The sequence below is a fragment of the Leucopleurus acutus genome (assembly GCF_964270905.1).
Source record: "Leucopleurus acutus genome assembly, chromosome: 2".
Taxonomy (NCBI): domain Eukaryota; kingdom Metazoa; phylum Chordata; class Mammalia; order Artiodactyla; family Delphinidae; genus Leucopleurus; species Leucopleurus acutus.
The window spans coordinates 80,591,669-80,611,833 of record NC_139143.1 but is presented as its reverse complement, the minus strand read 5'-3'; the positions used below and the strand labels follow the sequence as shown (position 1 = coordinate 80,611,833).

At 38.1% G+C, this 20,165-nt stretch overlaps 1 protein-coding gene across 5 annotated transcripts in view; it reads right to left on the bottom strand.

Moving 5' to 3' along the window:
- Positions 1 to 20,165, bottom strand: part of ASH1L (ASH1 like histone lysine methyltransferase) — a 213,764-nt gene that overhangs the window by 187,734 nt on the left and 5,865 nt on the right. For 2 of the 5 annotated variants that reach the window (XM_082834258.1, XM_082834257.1), the window contains exon 2: positions 12,319 to 12,472. The exons of the other annotated variants lie outside the window; for them this stretch is intronic. The gene's annotated coding sequence lies outside the window, so the exon portion shown is untranslated. The remainder of the gene's footprint in view (positions 1 to 12,318; positions 12,473 to 20,165) is intronic. 5 annotated transcript variants of the gene reach the window in all.

Here is a 20,165-nt window from a genome sequence, read left to right as displayed (position 1 = left end):
GAACAATTGTTATAAAAACTCTAAACAGCAGAAATATATTTTCACACGTTTTCCCAATAGCAAATAGTCAGCGGTCATGCTTCAATCTCCCAAATCTATAAATTATTTTAAAACCAGAACGTAGATTTATTATTTTACAATAGTTTGTACACCTTAACAGAGAATCTGAATAATCCACACAGGGCAACCCCCTTCTCATAAATAAAGATCCTCAGGAAACCGTATAGGATTGGCATATAATCTAGTGACTAGAGAATATAAAACCAAAACAAAATAATTCACTATTCTTGAGGACTGACAGACTAGCCTTTATTTCAAGCATATATCCAAATCAAGATCCAGGACCAGTATCTGGAAAAAAAAAGAACATCCTATCCCTCAGAAAGTTCCATTTATGCAGTAGAATATTTTATAGTTTAAACTATGTGCCTTAAGACTTTTCTTTCAACAAGATTATAAGAGTTTCAAAGGCAAAGATCGTATGATACAACTTTTACAACTCCTACAAGAAATGTAAGTAGAATGCATAGCCCCATGACTGGCACTCAGCAAGGCTCAATAGAAGGTGCCGACGATTTTATTAGCAGTGCTAGCAGCATTTTAAGTAGGTACTCAACAAATACTGGCCAACTGACTGAAGTGTATTCCTATTCTATTCATTCACACAAACAGCTGAAAGAGTAATTTTCAAATCAACTGCATATGACAATTATTCTTGTTGTCTACCACTTCATATATTAACACTTCACAATAGCATTCAAGGCTCTTCGTAATCTGGCTCTAACTTCTCAAACTAATCTTTCCTTACTTCCCAACACACATCCTCTATGATTTAGTCAATTCAGTTTTCTTCAACTTCCCTGGTGCTCCAGTGGCTAAGACTCCAAGCTCCCAATGCAGGGGCCCCGGGTTTGATCCCTCATCAGGGAGCTAGATCCCACATGCTGCAACTAAGAGTTCGCATACCTCAACAAAGATCCCGCGTGCCACAACTAAGACCCCACACAGCGAAATAAATAAATATTTTTTAAAAATTCTGTTTTCTTTACTGTCCCTAACAAATCATGTTCATTTCTGCTTCTGTGCCATGTGCTTTCTTTCCTTTAAAAGTACAAAGTCCTATCTTCCCCACGATGTGTTCACATCCTGAAATTCAAAACTCTGAAAATCAAAAGTTTTCTCGTAACACCCTAGTGACAAAATGTGACCTGACCTGATCTGGATCCATTTTGGTCTTAATTACCACAATTTCTATGAACAGTCATACACTTCAGTGCAGAAGTACTAAAATGTTTGATTAAGGAGTCTTCTTTGCCAGTTCTTCTTTTTCTCCCCTAACTCTATAAACACTGGAGTGCCCCCAGGGCGTGCTCTTTCCTTTTCTGTCTACACTAACTTCCTAAATGACCAGATCCAGTCTTTTGAATTTAAATGCCATCTAACACAGATGATTCAAAAATTTCTATGTCCAGACAGAGAACAGCTGAGACCCCTCCTGGAACTCCAGATTCATATATTTAAATGCCTACTTGACACGCTGACTAGATAGTTAATAATTAGGCACTTCAAGCTTAACATGTCCAAAGTCAATTCACCTTCGCCAAGCTCCCCAAATCTGTTCTTCCCACAGGCTTACTCATCTCAATAAATGAAACTCCAACCAGAACTATTTAGACCAAAAATTTTTAATCATCTGTGATTCCTTTCTTTTTCTAATGCCCCGTATGTCCACTCGGTCAGAAAAGTCTTCTTTACCCTCAAAATATATGTGGAACCTATTTCTCACTAATTTGACAGCTACCAATCAGATCCAACTGATAATATCTGCCCTGTACTATTTATTTCAATAACCTCCTGACTGGTTCCTTGTTTCAGCCTTTGTATCTCTTTATAGTCTTCTCAACAGCAGGATAATCTTTTTAAAGCCTGTATCATATCATGTCACTCCTCTGCTCAAAAACCCTTTCAATGGCTTCCCATTTTACTCAAAGTAAAAGCCAAAGTCTTTACAATGGTCTAAATTCCCTACAATCCCCTCTACTTCTCTTCCATCTCCTACCAGTCTCCTCACTTAGTTCCAAGAAGGGGGGGAGGGGCACAGGTACTCTTCTGTTTTTCAAATTCAACGAAAATACTACCTAAGGGCCTTTGCACTTACTATTCTACCTGACTAGAAAACCCTTTCCCCAGATCACTGCATGGTTTGCTCTGTCACTTCCATCATGTCTTTGCCTAAATATAACTTATAGAAGAGGCATTCCCTTTACAAAATAGAAAAACACCCATCCCACCTCTTCTCACACTCATCCTGTTTTATTTCTCCTGTGCTCTTTTCACCATCTGGTGTACAATATATTTATTTATTGTCTACACGCTTCCATTGGAATGTAAAGTCCACATGGAAGTAGATTTTTGTCAATTTGGTTCAATGTACTATTCTAGCATCAAGAATGGTACCTGGCACATAGGTGGTAGTCAATAAATATTTAAATTAACTCCATGCCTTATGTGGGTTACATGTTATTGGCTTCAATTTATTCCTTTTCTAGTTTTTTCCCTCCTCTTTCTTGTTTCTTAAATTCAAATGCCCATCGAGGGTTTCGTGTTACTAATGGTGAACTGATGGACCTGCCAAATATCTTATTGGTTAGTTATTAAAAGAAATCCTTTTTGGAATAAAAACAAATAATAATTTATACAAAAACAACTACTTTTACATACACTACTCACAAGTACACACATTTTAAAATTTCCCTATAATTTTTGATTTTCATAATGGAAGAATTACAGAAGTCTTAATGTATATTTATAAATATATAAAGTAGAATTTCTGTATTTCTTCCAAAGAACTCAAAGCATTTTTTACCAGCACTTACTCACTCTCAAAACATTCCAGAGAAGGGTTTGGAGAGCATGATTCTCTTCATTTTAAAAATGGAAAAAACTGAAACCAAGTGACACAGATTATTAAATAATAGCAGAGTATCAATAAACTGAAAAGGAAATTAATTTGAAAATATTGATCACTACCCTAGAAATGTATGTAGGAATAGAGAACTATTACGTTTCCTTAACTTGATCAAGGAGAAAAAAGAATAGTATCCTTTGGGCATATTCTGTGAATCCACTTAGGCAGTAAGACTGGAAAATCATGATTGGCAAACTCCACATACCAAATTTAAGTGTTTCTAGTAAAGATAAATCCAAGTTCTGAAGATACTTCACAACAAAGAATGCTTTTATCTACTAAATGTAAACTGCCTGAAAAGCAGTCCCTACAGCAGCTGCCAGACGTTATTTTTGAATTTTCAAAGCAATGTTCTTTGTGAATGATATTCTTTCAGCTTTTGGAAAGATGTATCTATACAATCTAGGTCTTCCATCCAGGGGCAAGGATGCTATGTTGTTACACAACTTATTCTGCTTCCTACTATAATACATTCAATTTAAAACACAGTTGCAAGGAGAAACACAGGACTAAGAATGCTAGAATCTCTTCATTCACGCTCAAAGAGGCAAATTCAACATTCATCTCACGTGCAACTTTGGGATTTACATTTTCAGACCATTGAAACAATCCAAAACAGTCTAGCCCAAATTCAAGGGAAACTAACATTAATCTACCGCATGAAGCCCTTTTTCCCAGATCATTTTAGCTATGAACAAACTTTTTAGAAAATTGCTAATTACAGTTGACCCTTGAACAACAAGGGTTTGAACTGCACAGGTCCACTTAAATGAAGATTTCTTCAATAGTGAACACTACAGTACTACATGATTTGCAGTTGGTTGAATCCACAGACGTGGAGGAACCGCATATACAGAGGGCTGACTATGTGGATTTTCGACGGCTTGGAGGGTCAGCGCCCCTAACCGCCGTTTTGTTCAAGTGTCAACTGTATATATTTTCTAAGTACTACAAATATTGAGTCCTTACAGTGGGTTTAGCATTAGCAATTTAAAAATAATAAAAATACCAAAGTTTTACTGAGCTCTTAATATGTGCAAAGCTCTATGCTAAAAATTTTATACAGATTATCTCATTTTAAGCCTCACAATCACCATGAGGTAGTTACTATTATTCTTCTCTTTTTAGAGATGAAAAGACAAGTTAACAGCCAATAAAAGGTAGAATCTAGGTCTGCCTGGTTCCTCTTAAACACTATGTTATTCTGCCTCCCAAAGATCATTTTTAGTCCTCATCTTACTACTCCTCTCTGCTACATTTGGCATATTTGATATTTGAAACTCTCACCGGGCTGCTATGATCACACATTCTACTGGCTCTCCAACTACCTCTCTAACCAGTCCACCATTTCCTTTATGGATTCACCATTCTTAATCTATCCCTTCATCCATTCAATAAATATTTTCACAGTCTCTAAATATGTTTTGAGAATTGTGATACCCATTGTAGATATAGTCATAAGTAATACAAATATAGTCCTTGGTGTCATGAACTTCAAATTTAGCAGGGGCTACAAATGAATGACTGATCATACAAATACATATAACTCCTAATAAATGTGAAGGTACTACTATGTGAGGTAGTATATCAAGGAAACGTGGAGGGGCAGGGAACATATCTTAGAAAAACATGTAACTATAAGCTGAGACCCAGTACGAGCAGGGAATAGTCAGGCAAAATGTGGAGGTGAAAATGATCCAAAAATAGGGAACAGTGGGTGTAAAAACTCCCTGACACTGTAAAGGTTAACAGTAGGTAAACCAAATGGAGAACAGCACAATACGAAAATGGAATGTTAAACGAAAATAGCTTGCAGAAGGTCTTGTTGGCCTACATGAAAGATATGGAATTCAAAAAGAAGCTCTGAAAAGGAGAGTAATGATACAATTTACATTTTAAGAAAACTTCTCTGGTTGCTGTGGGAGAATGATTAGAAAAATAGTAAAAGTTGATTCTGGAATAACAGTCATAAGATTGACAGATTAGGGTAGTAGCACTGGAAAATTTTAAAGAATGGATGGATTAAGAGATATTTTAGAGGTATAATAGATATGATTTGTCAGTAAGAAGTAGTAGGGGAGGGAAATAAAATACGAAGACTTGAGCAATCATAGAATTGTATGGTGGTACCATTTAGACACTCCTTAAACAAATATTTACTAAGTGCCCATTATGTAACAGAAACTTACAGAGCACTGCAAAAAAACACAAAAATCCTGCCCTCATGGGGCTAGCATTCTATAAGTTGTTTGCCAGAATGACACAGAAGGGGAGATCAAGAGTTCAGTAATAAACGTGTTTAATTTTAGATGCCTGTGAAACATTTAAGTAGAAAGGTCAAGTAGACAGATGGAAATATAGGCACATGATATATACAGAGGGAGGCAGTATGACAATATATGAACATAAAATAAAAGGAGTTTTATAAGTTTTAGTTTTAACTTGGTAAGAAAGATAATTTATCTTATTAACTTTCCCTAATACGTAAAAATAACATTTTTTTTGGATAAGTACATATCTAAAATTAACACAATGCAGACTAAACAATGTTTGCAGATTTTTAGCTTAAAATAAGTAAAATCTAGCTTTACTCATCTATGATAAATTTTCATTTTCCTTTGTGGTCTTTATTAAACATAGTTAGAGACTGTAATCATTGTTGTATTTCTCAACATTCAAAACCAGATATAAATTAACTATACAAAACTTTTAAAAATTCATAGCTCATTGTGCATTTTAATTTGTCCTGGGTTTCATGCTCTTTAAAATTCTTATAAATGACCATAATATTTCTTAGAATATATCATATTAGCTAAGTAATCACAGAAATGTGGGGATCATCCTTGACTTCTCAACCTAACACCAAAACCTGTGAAAACCACGTAAATAATTTTTGATTACACATAGTTCCTATTCCACTGCCACTGAGTTGTCCAAAAAAACAATTCCTACCCAAAATATAGTAGTGGCCTTCTAACTCCTTTGTATATCCACCTTGCTCTCCTCCAGTCCCTTCCTCCAGCCAGAAGGATGATTTTAAAAATAATCTAATTATGTCATTTCTCCGCTTAAAACCTTTGGATGCTTTCATACTGACCTTTGGATATAAAAGTCCCTTATCCTAATCATAATTTATAACTTAAATTTTCAGTATGGTAGTTAAAGACACAAACTCTGGATCCAGAATGCACAGGCTCAGATCCCAGTTCTGGTATATTAATTTTGGGCAAGGCACTCTATGCCTTGTTCTCTCATCCATGAATAGAAACTGTTGTTAGGGTTCAATGAACTAATACATGAGTAGTACTTACAAAAGTACTTCACACACACACCAGTGTTTACATTTACTTTTTTGTTATTATCAGCCCCTACCTAACTCTAGCCACACTCTTCCCACTCTTCTATAAGCACAGCAGGGGCAAACAAAAGCCCCCAAAAGCAGTAACATATGTGTGACATACAAGTGTTCTAAGTACTTTTCAGTTCCCCAAATGTCTCTGTCTTCCTCCCTCTAGGAGAACATAGTTACTTCTCTCTGCCTAGTACTCTTTTCTACCTGCTTCTTTGATGACTTCTACTCATCCTTTCCATCTCAGCTTAAAGGCCACTTTATCAGGGAGACATTTCCTAACCCCCTAGACCAGGGGAGATCTCCCTGTTAGGGGGTCATATAGCATACTGTAAGTCCCTTAAAACTTATCATACCAGTAAGCTATATGCTTAATATCCATATTTTACACTAGACCATTTGTTTCATGAGAATAAGAGTCCTATCTGCCTTATTACTGCTATATCCTTAGTAAAGTTCCTGGACCATAAAAGGCATTCAATAAGTATCTATTGACTGAATAAGCCAACATGCATATTACTATATTTTTAATCACGTATATAGAGGACAAAATGAAAATTGAAATATTAAAGAACTGATATATATATACGTATATATATATACACGTATATATATATACGTGTATATATATAATTTTTTGGCTGTATGCGGGCCTCTCACTGTTGTGGCCTCTCCCGTTGCGGAGCACAGGCTCCGTATGCACAGGCTCAGCGGCCATGGCTCACGGGCCCAGCTGCTCCGCGGCATGTGGGATCTTCCCGGACCGGGGCACGAACCTGTGTCCCCTGCATCGGCAGGTGGACTCTCAACCACTGCGCCACCAGGGAAGCCCAGAACTGATATTTTAATTGTCTAAACACTATTTAATCTCATACTGCTTTTATAACTTAAAAAATAAGCTCTATGTATATCACCAGTAAAAGAGTAAGCAGTTTCCTAACTGGTTTAAGATGTTTTACATTAAACCACTGAATCACTGATGTTACATAAGTCACTGAAATCAGAAAAAGCTAAAATATCTTCATGAAGATACCAAAAAATTTTAAACTATGTCCCTAAATGACTTATACAACAAAAACTACACTTAAAAAGCTGGACAAATTAAGCTTTTTTACTCAGCTACAGAACCCTTTATTTAAAAGACAGGGACAATCACCAACAATTCCTAACTTTCAAAGTACTAATCACCAGTAAATCTAGCTATTTTTATATTTACGTATTGTATATATTTCTTAAATTCCAAGATGCCACTGATTCTAAGAGGCTTCATGAATCAATGACCGCATTTTCAGGAGGAAATTTTTTTATAAGCCACTACCACATTAAATGTAATTATCAGTTGTATTATTTCCTACTTTCAGAAACATTAAACTGGGAGGAAAGAATGTGTCTCATGACCAAAGAAATACTTATTATACCAACAAACTACTTCAGAAATTCAGAACAGGAAAGTGAAATAGCAGACATAAATTATAATTAGTAAGCCACAAGAGGAAAATATACACAGAAAGAATTCCCAAAGCTAATCCTTAGGAAAAAACTATACTCATCGACTGTCAGACAGATAATCTAATCAAAGCTTACTTAATTCTTCCTGACAAGCAAAGTTAATACAAATCGAATATATATAACTTCAACTGTTTTTTAAAAAAAGGAAGGATGGGGACTTCCCTGGTGGTCCAGTGGGTAAGAGTCCTCACTCCCAATGCAGGAGGCCCAGGTTCAATCCCCGGTCAGGGAACTAGATCCCGCATGCATGCCACAACTAAGACCCAGAGCAGACAAAATAAATAAACAAAAAAACAAAAAAACAAAAATTTTTTTAATAAATAAAATTAAATTAAAAAGGAGGGATGGGTCCATGGTTGCAAGGAACATGTAGGGACATTGAACTCTATCCCTAGGGAATTCTAAAATGGCAACAGGAGGGAAGCAGAAGTTAACGTCAGAAAGATTTTCTCATTAGTGAATTATTACACTTTGACCAGGATTAAGCGCTGTCAACTCAGGGCCAATCCACTTGGTTATACACTAAACAAAAGAGTCGTTTCCAAGAGGGTACCATTTACATTGTAAATACATTATATTTATTTTCCATAAAACTTTTCTGTGAAAAAATTGGAGTCGGAATGTAAAATGGTGCAGCTGCTTTGGAAAACAGTCTGGCAGTTACTCAAAAGGCTAAACAGAGTTACCACATAACCTTGCAATTTCACTCCTAGGCATATACCCAAGAGAAATGAAAACATTTATCTTGGACTTCTCTGGTGGCGCAGTGGTTAAGAATCCACCTGCCAATGCAGGGGACACGGGTTTGAGCCCTGGTCCGGGAAGATCCCACATGCCGCAGAGCAACTAAGCCCGTGCGCCACAACTACTGAGCCTGCGCTCTAGAGCCCGCAAGCCACAACTACTGAGCCCGCGTGCCACAGTATTGAAGTCCACCGTGCCTAGAGCCCATGTTCTGCAACAAGAGAAGCCACAACGAGAAGCCCGCAAACAGCAAGGAAGCATAGCACCCGCTCGCTGCAACTAGAGAAAGCCTGCGTGCAGCAACAAAGACCCAACGCAGCCAAAAATAAATAAATAAATAAATATTTAAAAAAATTTTATCTACACAAAAACTTGTACACAAATGTTCACAGGAACATTATCCATACAATGAAATGTTATTCATCAATGAAAAGGCATGAAGTAGAGTCATCCCTCAGTATCCGCGGATAACTGGTTCCAGAACCCATACAAATACCAAAATCCGAAAATACTGAAGCCCCTTATATAAAATGGCATAGTATTTGTGTATAACCTACATGCATTTAAATCATCTCTAGATTGCTTCTAATTCCTAATACAATGTAAATGCTACATAAATAGTTGTAAATAAGATGTAAATGCTGTATAAATAGCTGTGTGCAGCAAATTCAAGTTTTGCTGCTTGGAACCTTCCAGAATTCTTTCCCCCAAACATTCTTTCTTTCTTTCTATCTGTCTGTCTGTCTATCTATCTATCTATCTATCTATCTATGGCTGTGCTGGGTCTTCGTTGCTGCACGCGGGCTTTCTCTAGTTGCGGCGAGTAGGGCTACTCTTCTTTGCGGTGCACAGGCTTCTCATTGCAGTGGCTTCCCCTGTTGTGAAGCATGGGCTCTAGGCACACGGGTGTCAGTAGTTGTGGCATGTGGGCTCAGTAGTTGTGGCTCGTGGGCTCTAGAGCACTGGCTCAGTAGTTGTGACGCATGGGCTTAGCTGCTCCACGGCATGTGGGATCTTCCCGGACCAGGGCTCAAACCCATGTCCCCTGCATTGGCATGTGGATTCTCAACCACTGCGCCACCTGGGAAGCCCCCCCCAACAAACATTTTCAATCCATGGTTAGTTGAATGTGCGGATGTGAAACCCATGGATATGGAGGGCCAGATGTACTGATACATGCTACAACATAGATGAGCTTTGAAAACATTATGTTAAATGAAGGAAGCCAGTTCCAACAGACAACATTGTAAGATTCCATTTGTATGAAATGTCCAAACCCAGCAAACCCATACAGAAAGTAGATTAGTGGTTACCTAGGGCTAGGGTAAAAGGGGAATACCTGGGATGGGGAGTGACTATGGGTACCAAGATGCAATGTTCTAATATTAGATAGTGGAGATGGTTGCATTAACTATATGAATATGTTAAAAACCACTGAACTGTATGCTTCAAATTAGTGAATTGTATAGTACATGAATCATATCTCAATAAAGCTATTTAACATTTTTCTGGTGGATCAAAATAAAGTTTCTTGTGGAAGGGATTCCCTTCCTAGTTTACATAAAAACAGATTATGGACTAGTGGCAGTCCTGAAAAAACCTTTTTCAATTAACAGATTTCAATATGGCAAGAAGCTGAGTTATTTGATATATGTTTGTTGCATGTTGACCTAACTGGTTATCTACTTGGAGAAGACAAAGTTAGAACCATTCCTCATTAAACACAAGAGTAATTTCCTCATGGACTTCCCTGGTGGCACAGTGGTTAAGAATCCGCCTGCCAATGCAGGGGACACAGGTTCAAGCCGTGGTCCGGGAAGATCCCACATGCCGCGGAGCAACTAAGCCCGTGTGCCACAACTACTGAGCCCGCGTGCCACAACTACTGAGCCCGCATGCCACAACTACTGAAGCTGTGCACCTAGAGCCCATGCTCCGCAACAAGAGAAGCCACCACAATGAGAAGCCTGTGCACTGCAGCGAAGAGTAGCCCCCACTCACTGCAACAAGAAAGCCCAGGCACAGCAACGAAGACCCAATGCAGCCTAATTAATTAATTTAAAAAAGAATAATTTCCTCATTGATTTAAGAGCTACATGTACAAATAAAAGCACTTGAAGAGTATTGGTGAATATTTCTATAGCCTATGGTTGAGAAACCTTAAGCAAATCAGGAAACCATAAAGGAAAAAAAGTGACCAATTTGATTACATAAAAGCATTATATACCGTGATGTAAGATGTAAACAAAATCAAGGACAAACAACAGATTGGGAGAAAATATAATGAACATGAAAAAGGATTAATATCTCTAACATACAAAGTTATTCTATAAAGTATTACGTAAGAAAAGACATACAGAGATATGCACAGGCAATTACAGAAGACATAGAAATAATTAGAAACATAAAAAGATGATCTACCTCACTGGTAGTCAGGGAGGTGTGAATTAAGATATTTTTCACTCATCACTTTGGTTGAAATTTAAGACTGATAACAACTAATACTGGCAAGGTGGGAAAGAGGGCACTAGTGGCCACCATCATTTTGGAAAGTGATCTTTTCTATCATAGAAAAATAAAAGCACCAATAAAAGGATACTTATAGCAGTCCTTGATGTGCTACATACACAAAAACAGTTAAATATATATACACTCACACACAAATATACAGCCATGTATGCTATTTTTAAGTAAAAATGCAAGCATGAGCTCATATTTGTAAAGAGTAGAAAAAAATATGTATTTGTATGCACATAGAAATAAATATGAATGATTATACATCAACTGATAGCACTGGTTATTTTAGGGGAAAAGGTTTGGAAGTAAACGGGAAAAATCTTGTTTATAAATATTTTTTTCCTTGCCCTGTTACAGAATTTGTGTAAGTTTTATAATTAAACACAAATCCAATAAAAACATATTTTTAAAAGATTTGAAATATACATAAGTACCATAAGCACACACCTCTCAAGTCTTGTTCATATACACATGAAATTGAGAAAACTAACCCAATAGCTTTTGGATGTACTTTCTAACTCCATTATCTTAATACTGACTAGCTATTTCCTTAATATATTCCTCTCCTTTTTGTTTCCATTCAATAGACTGCCACCTACTATACACCTCTTTATCTTTTTATTATTTTGTTTTATTGTGGTAAGAACAGTTAACATGAGATCTACCAAATTTTTAAGTGTACAATACACTATTGTTGACTATACATACAATGCTATACAATAAATCTCTAGAGCTTATTCATCTTGCTTGACAGAAACTTTATGCCTATTAATAAGTAATTCTCCATTTCCTCCTACCCACAACTACATGCCTCTTCAAACTAGATCAGGAAAAAAAAAGACAAATGGGACTTTATGAAAAATGAGAACTTCTGTTCATCAAAAGACAACACCTAGAGAGTGAAAAGGGAAGCCATACATTGGATGATGATATTTGCAACGCATATATCTGAGAAAGGAATTGCATTCAGAATATATATTAAGAGCAGGTACTTCACAAGAGGATGTCCAAACATCCAACGCACACATGAAAAGTTGCTTAAACTCACCAGTCATCAGTGAAATGCAAATCAATACCAATGAAATACTATTACCCACCAAAACGGCTAAAATTTAAAAGAATGGCAACACCAAAAGCTGGGGAAGATGTAGAGCCTGATAAAGTTATAAAGTCATAAAATCAACTTGGAAAACCGTGTGACAGTATTTGCTAAAGATAAAAATATGCTTACCCTGTGGCCCAGCAATTCCACTCCTAGGTAAATGCCAAAGACAAATGAGTGCATACTGTTCACCAAAAGAGGGGAGGTGCCCAGGTAAGGCTTCACAGCATCAACTTGAACTTTGTCTCAGAAGTTGGGTGGGTGTTCTCTAAGCGGCCAGGCACTGGGAGGAACATGAAAGTCATGGAGATATAAACGAACCGTGTATGGGAATGATGACAGTTCCAAACAGCTGAAGCACAAGGGTAGGAAGCCCAGTGAGACACAAAGCTAAAGAGGTAGGCAGGATCTTGAAGAGTGCTAAAGAGTGTGTCCTGCCAAGGCACATGGTCAGGTTTGGATTCAGAAATCGCATGCATTTCAGAGATGTGTGTGGGATATAGCTAGGGAGGCTTGGTAACTGTATGCTGGAAGCCAATCAGGGTGGGTCACGATTATCACTTTGCTGCCATTTTACTGATTTTGGAGAATTACTTTTCTTATACCCAGTCTGCCATTCTAACATTGGTATGTTGCTTTAACTAATGATTCTCCATAAATTATTGCATTATCAAAATGGTGAAGAGAAAAAGAAGGTGGCCAGATAACAGACAGTACAGCAAAGATTTACTTAAACCACCATCTAACCACCACCATCCCATGTGAGTTTATGTCCATTTTTAAATGCAATTCCTGTTGAAGAACAAGTAAATAATGCAACTGTCATTCCATAACATTCATAATTAAGATGCTTATGAAACAAGAAACTTGGAGGTAGCCACTTTTAATCACCTAGTTCTAAGTCTCAGTCAATAGTTTCCAAATTTGTGTGGAACAGATTCATCTAGAAATATTTTTCGAGGCTTATCTGAATCCCAATCATACTACTTTCTTAAACATCTCAATTCTACTTAAGAAGATTGCCTCTAACTATCTGGAAATTTTTGTTAATGTTTTCTTAAGGACACCATTTACATGGAAGAGAACAGGCTCTCTAATATATACAAATGATAATTCTGACTTAGACTTAGGATCCATACATGATATGGATCCTTAATTCTCTGGTGAGTTCTGTAAAACAGCAACAAGAGATCAGAAAAACTCCAGGGAATATGTTGTTACTAGAAAAGTTTCCCCTTAATGTTCTGGAATTAATTCCTTTTCCTGGACTGACGAAGTCCAAAACTACCAGCCTTTAGGCACAGTGCCAATTCAACAGATGGGCCCTACATTTTCCTAATGGTAGAGGTGGATTGGCAAGTGTGAAGTCATGTGCTCAAGCAAGAGGATATGTTTCATGCATTAGCTAAGAGGGTTCCTGATAGGTTTTTAACAACAAAAAACATAGGCACTTCCCTGGTGGCGCAGTGGTTAAGAATCCCCCTGCCAATGCAGGGGACATGGGTTCGAGCCCTGCTCTGGGAAGATCCCACATACTGTGGAGCAGCTAAGACCATGCACCACAACTACTGAGCCTGCGCTCTAGAGCCCGCAAGCCACAACTACCGAGCCTGTGTGCCCAGAGACCGTGCTCCGCAATGAGAAGCCACAGCAATGAGAAGCCTGGGCACCGCAACAAAGAGTAGCCCGTTCACTGCAACTAGACAGAGCTCACGCGCAGCAACGAAGACCCAATGCAGCCAAAAAAAAAACCAAAACAAAACAAAAAACCTATACACTGTGATTGCTTTTGTTGTCTGTCATTTCTGTTCCTTCCAATTTCTGACACCTCAAATGTATTTACATAGATCTTTACCCACATCCAGAAAAACATGTCCTGCAAAATGCAGTAAGTCGACCTAAATGATATTAAGCCCCTAAGAGTTACAAGTATTAGTTACATCTTACAAATGTATTCTAGCAGGTTAGGTATGTTGACTAATTAAGTGCACAGATGAAAAACCAGCTTAATAAAAGGAAGGTATAACAATGCCCAATGATAGGCTACATAAGAAATTAGGAGACAGCTTGATCTCATTCTTACTCTGTAAATTTTCAAAGCTAGAAATGGTTGTTAATGAGTAAGCAGCTTCATCTCTTTTGACACCTCATTCATTACTTTATAAACTTGTATTTATTTGTTTTACCTTATGTTGCCCTCCACAACAGATATCTAGGAAGCTAATGACTATTCTGGCCATCTTTTCAGAGTAACCAAGTAGAAACAGGCACTCTGGTTCTTAATTTCACATAAAATGAGTGTTCTGAGCTCTGCGACACAAAGAGCTATTTAACAGATAAAAGAATAGCAACTTGTTCCTCAACCATTTTATTTTTGTCTCTATGTCTTGACTAGTTAGTACCTGCTAGGTTTTCTTAGTCAGCAAAGTATTATCCCTAAAATTATCAAAAGATTCTTTCAACCCTGGCATTTTTAGTAAGTGTCAAGAATACTCCACAACTCAGTCCAAGAACTTCATCTCTTCTCTACATTCACTATCCAGGTAATCTCATGAAGTCCCATGGCTCTAAACAGCATCTCTACGCTGATCAACTCCCAAATTTACATTTGCCCCAACCTTGAGACTTAGATACCCAACTGCCCTACTCAATATCTCAACCAGAAACATTTAATAGAAAACTTAAAGTCAGTATATCCAAACCAAACTTAGTATCTGCATTCCCGCAACCTGCTTCTCCCAGTGTCCGTCATCTCAGTAAATAGCATCCAAATGTTAAGGCCATCACTGGAATCATTCTTGACTTACTCTTTTACTCAGACCACACATCCAATCCAGGTTATCCTCCCTACTACCTTCAAAATATATCCCCAAATCCATCTCCCTGATAACACTTTAGGTTCAACTCATAATCATCTCTTGCCTCAAATATCACAACCTCCTACTGACTGATCACTCTGGTTGCATTACTGTTGCCTTCCAAAGTGTATATATTAGCCCAAGTCATTTCCCTGCTCAAAACCCCACAAGAGCTTCCTATCAAGTCCAGAATAAAACCTAGACACTTAGTCAAGTCTTAAAAGTCCCTACATTATCTAGGCCCTGGCTACCTCTTTTCCCTATTTTCTATTATTCTTCCCTACATTGTTTACTCTGTCCCAGCTCTTTCCCATTTCTGAAATACACCACACTACTGCCTCAGCACTTATGCTTATGCCCCAGACAGATTCATGGGGTCCTTCGTATCATTCAGATTTCTGCTCAAATACTACTGCCTCAAAGGACTTCCCTAACTACCTAATATCCCCTTACCTTGTTTACATTTCCTTTACAACACTTATCACTGAAGGACGTCCCTGGTGGTCCAGTGGTTAAGACTCCGTGCTGCCAATGCAGGGGGCCTGGGTTTGATCCTTGGTCAGGGAACTAGATCCCACATGCCACAACTAAAAGCCCACATGCCGCAACTAAAAGATCCTGTGTGCCACAACGAAGACCCTGCTTGCTGCAAGTAAGACCCGACACAGCCAAATAAATAAATAGTAAAAAAAAAAAAAACAGAACACTTATCACTGGAATGCTATGACATCATATCCATGTATACAATATCTATCTTACCACTCACTAGAAAGTGAGTACCATGATGGCAGTGATTCTTGCCTATCATTATTCACTGCTCTATCCCCCGGGCTTAGCACAGTACTTGGCATAAAGTACAGTTCTCCCTCGGTATCTGCAGGTAGTTGGTTCCAAGACCCCTTACACATACCAAAACCTAAGGGATCCTCAAGTCCCTTATACAAAATGGCATAGTATTTCCATATAACCTAAGCACATCCTCCTCTATCCTTTAAACCAAGTGTCCTCAACCCCCAGGCTGCAGACCCGTAGTGGTCCGCAGCCTGTTAGGAACCGGGCCACACAGCAGGAGGTGAGCAGCGGGTGAGTGAGCAAAGCTTAATCTGCCACTCCCCATCGCTCACATTACCACCTGAACCATCCCCAGCCCATCCATGGAAAAATCGTCTTCCACGAAACCAGCCCCTGGTGCCAAAAAGGTGGGAGACTGCTGCTTTAAACCATCTCTAGATTACTTATAATATCTAATGCAATGTGTATGCTACATAAATAGCTGTAAATACTACAATGTAAATGCTATATAGTTGACGGAATGAGGCAAATTCATGTTTGCTTTTTGGAACTTTCTGGAATTTCTTTTCCCCCAAATATTTTTGATCTGTGGTTGGCTGAATCCGCAGATGCAGAACGATATGGAGGGCCAACTGTATACAATCAATACTTGTTGAACGCCTTCTATTGGAAGGCACAGGAGGCAGAATGATGGTTTTTATCTGACTCTGAACAGAGGACTTAACCCACTGATACCCCAAAGGCCTAACTGTCCAATGGACTGCCTTGATAAAACACAGGCATACGATAAAGATTCCTCAAGAGTTAGAGATTTTTTCCTAGAATTGGTTTGCTCTGGTATAAAATAATGTATCCCAAGAAATCTTTACTATACCTTAAGAACAAGTTTTGCTTGAACCACATGTAATATGATGGTAGCAATATGTTAAATCAATACTGAAAGATCTTGTCCTGGAGAAGGAAAAGGAAAATGCCCAAGGACCTTATTTTGTTCGTGACCGTATCCTAGTGCCTGGCACATAATAATCACTCAGTGAATACACGTTGGTCTTTTTTCTCAATCAAATGAGGTGGTTTAATAAAAGACATGGGTTCTGCTTTAGAAGACTATACTGGGCTCCTAAAAATCAAAGGAAATACTAATCAGCTTTTTAAAAAAATAATAAATTTATTTATTTATTTTTGGCTGAGTTGGGTCTTCGTTGCGGTGCGCGGGCTTATTGCTGTGGCTTCTCTTGTTGCAGAGCACAGGCTCTAGGCGTGTGGGCTTCAGTAGTTGTGGCACATGGGCTCAGTAGTTTTGGTTCACAGGCTCTAGAGCGCAGGCTCAGTAGTTGTGGCACATGGGCTCAGTTGCTCCACAGCATTTGGGATCTTCCCAGAGCAGGGCGAGAACCCGTAGCCCCTGCATTGGCAGGCGGATTCTTAACCACCGTGCCACCAGGGAAGTCCTGTGATCAGCTTTAAAAAGAGAACTGTCATAACTAAACCCAATTCTGTTCAAAGACTTAAGGTTCTCCACCCCAAAATATTCACACAGTGAGATATATTCCTGTTCACTTTGGAGACAAATCCTTGATTTGGTAAGAAGGTAAAATGAAGCCAAACACAAACACCTAACCTGGAGTTAAGTGGAAAAAAACAAAAGTAGAATTCACATGTGAGGAAAATAAGATAAACCAAGAATCAGGAAAAAACATGTATACATGTAAATAAGTTGTTTATACACACTTTCACAAATATATTTTACATATTCTTACCTCCTATAGGAAATATATATAAGGGAGGTCATTTGCTTTCCTTAAAAAATTTCTCTTTTCAGGAAATGAAATAACAGCAAATCTGTAATATGCACTTGCTACATGACACAAATTAAGCTAAGAACTTACACATATTATCTCATACAATCCTCCAACAATCCTTTGCTATAAGCATTACCATCATTTTACAGTCAAGGAAACCAAAGACCATAAGTATTTTATTATTTTGCTAAAGGTTACATAGTAAGTAGCACAACTGGAATCTGAGCGTACTCAATTTGATTTCTTTTTGGTCCACACTGCGTGGCTTGCTGGATCTTAGTTCACCGACCAGGGATTGAACCCGTGCCCGCTGCAGTGGAAGCGCAGAGTCTTAACCACTGGACCACCAGGAAAATCCCTCAATCAGATTTTAGAGTCCACAGTCTTAACCACTATTTGAAATTTGCAACAAATTGAGGAGAAATATACCAATGTGGAGGCTGGGAGATTTTTCATTATTAAGAAAAGCAATTACACATTATTTTATTTGCCTGGGTAACTACTGTAGACAAGGTCCGATTAATTAAAATGCTGAAGGAGTGTATTCTAGTAAAAATTTTCTGAGTAACTAAAAGAGAACCAATTATTTTCTTCATTTGAATCTTTGTTAAAATTACCTTTAACTGTAAGAATATACTATTTTGTGTAAGTAGAGTGTACTGAACATAGTTCAATCTTTATTTTTTTGATGATCTCTAAGCACAAAGGCCAACCTTATATAGCACTGAAGACACAGGAAATCATAGGGGAATGGGTGGAAAGTTCTATAGTGATTCAAATTACAGTCCCCTGAACTCATTCTGCTATGTTATATTCACTTTCATACCCTTGCAGATGATCTTCCTCTACCTAGAATGCTCTTGCTATACCTTACTGAATAACTCATATTTATCCTTTAAAACCTGTCTCTTCCCACTGGTCAGAAGCCATCCCTAACCTTTCCTTTCTCCCCACAGACTTAAAAACTTTCTCCCCTCTCTACCTGGGAGAAATGTATTACATCATATATTAAGTTTGTTAACATGATGTTCCTCTTACTAGATTCACAACTCGCTTCAGGCAAAAAACAAACCAAAAAAAAATCCTAATTTTTTTCCCAACACCTAAGCACAGAAATGCTAATGGAGTAAGTACTGAAAAAATGTTAGTTGGTTGAATGATGGATGAATCAATGAACAAACAGAAGAATTACTGTTCAGAAGAAATTAAACGCTGATTTGCTCTACACTTGAGGGGGTTTTATCCCCTTAAACACACACTCAGAATTATTTTTATAATTAACTTAAATCTCTAACTAATTGCAGTCTTAAGGTGATTGCTCTTTTTTCTTTGATACGCTTCTGCACCTAAACTTTAACTTTCCAACTTGTGTTACCATTTAGTTATCAATCATATACATGGAATCTCTACTTGTTTGAGATTCTTATTCTCCAATCTTTGTATCCTCATATATATATATTATATATATAAAATATTTTTCAACCCATAATGATTATACATGATTAATTCACTCCTCCATTTTCTCAAATGTCAGAATTAGTAGTTTTTCTTTCGAAGACAATCTTTTAAATTCTTTCCATGAAGCCCTGTTAAGCTTTAAATGTTACTATTTAAACTCTAGGGCTTTCATTTTCAGCAGTGCTGAATTTAAGAAACCTTATCATAAGGAATGTCTCTACCACATTCTCAATGTCATTTACACCAAGAAGCCATGATATAGCTCCTTTATAATCTGACACACTGTCCACCTGTGGTCTTAGGACAAATAAAACTGAATGAGGGGGCTTCCCTGGTGGCGCAGTGGTTGGGAGTCCACCTGCCGATGCAGGGGACACAGGTTCGTGCCCCAGTCCGGGAAGATCCCACATGACGTGGAGCGGCTGGGCCCGTGAGCCATGGCCGCTGAGCCTGCGCCTCCGGAGCCTGTGCTCCGCAACGGGAGAGGCCGCAGCAGTAAGAGGCCTGCATACGGCAAAAAAAAAAAAAAAAAAAAAAAAAACTGAATGAGGGGCTTCCCTGGTGGCGCAGTGGTTGAGAGTCCGCCCGCCGATGCAGGAGACACGGGTTCGTGCCCCGGTCCGGGAAGATCCCACATGCTGTGGAGCGGCTGGGCCCGTGAGCCACAGCCACTGAGCCTGCGCGTCCGGAGCCTGTGCTCCACAACGGGAGAGGCCACAACAGTGAGAGGCCCGCGTACCGCAAAAAAAAAAAAAAAAAAAAAAAAACTGAATGAGAGGAGTGATTTGGTATCAAGTGTAGAAAAGATAGAACAAAATGTAAAACAAGAAGATTAAGTCAAAGATTCATGATTTATTTACTGTGGGACTATAACAAAAGAAGTAACAAAAGATAAGTTGACCAAATTTTCATTAGTGATGGAATTCACATTCATCTGTCAGCCTTTTCTGGAAGGAAAGGATATACATCTATATTCTACTTTACTGGCAACCACTTCAAATCTCTATACTCTGTTTCATCTTCATAACTCAATAGGAATATTTACTTTCTTTTTCTACAGTATTTC